We start from the raw sequence: 270 nt of genomic DNA, 5'->3' as shown, positions 1-270 counted from the left end.
GGAAGGCGAATCGTGCATCTATCGGCGAAATATCACGACATTATGAGACAGTGAATAACAGTAGAAAAATTACGTTTAACGCCTTTTTTGTTAACGCGCCAAGACAGAATTTTATTTTCGATATTAATCCGTCAATCAGGATGATGTATCAATTAAAAGTTTTCTGTTTTTCTTCCAGTTTCATTGTTTGCAACTTGCATTTTTGAATTGCGCTTCGTGTTCAACCTGACGCAGTTTATTTAGATTGAGTTGATGGCATGGCATTTACGA

The sequence above is a fragment of the Penaeus monodon genome, chromosome 31 (assembly GCF_015228065.2).
Source record: "Penaeus monodon isolate SGIC_2016 chromosome 31, NSTDA_Pmon_1, whole genome shotgun sequence".
Taxonomy (NCBI): domain Eukaryota; kingdom Metazoa; phylum Arthropoda; class Malacostraca; order Decapoda; family Penaeidae; genus Penaeus; species Penaeus monodon.
The sequence above is the reverse complement of the archived record's forward strand: the minus strand, read 5'-3'. Positions refer to the sequence as shown.